The following is a 348-nucleotide window of genomic DNA, read 5'->3' as shown; positions in this document are numbered from 1 at the left end:
CCAGTGTCTTTGATTTCCAACAATTTTCCAAACCTTCCATCGTTCGTCGAAAATTTTAATTTTCAAAGAGGTAGTGAGTATTGGTCTCGATAATTCTAACCCATCATCACTAGTCTCTGATCACCATAAAAAATGACAAGCACAAGACGTAACAAATGGAGTGACGTGAAACGTCAAAAACGTCGAAAAATATGAAAATTGCATTTCGAAGGAAAATTTTAGGAAATTACGATAAAAAAGGGTTCAATCCTTCGATCGGTGTTCAGAAAGTAGCAAATTTATGAATAGGGGTGTTTTGGTGTTGTAACCACCCCCGTAACGCGTTAATATGTCTTTCCAAATTGGTCG

The sequence above is a fragment of the Tenebrio molitor genome, chromosome X (genome assembly GCF_963966145.1).
Source record: "Tenebrio molitor chromosome X, icTenMoli1.1, whole genome shotgun sequence".
NCBI classification, from domain to species: domain Eukaryota; kingdom Metazoa; phylum Arthropoda; class Insecta; order Coleoptera; family Tenebrionidae; genus Tenebrio; species Tenebrio molitor.
The sequence above is the reverse complement of the archived record's forward strand: the minus strand, read 5'-3'. Positions refer to the sequence as shown.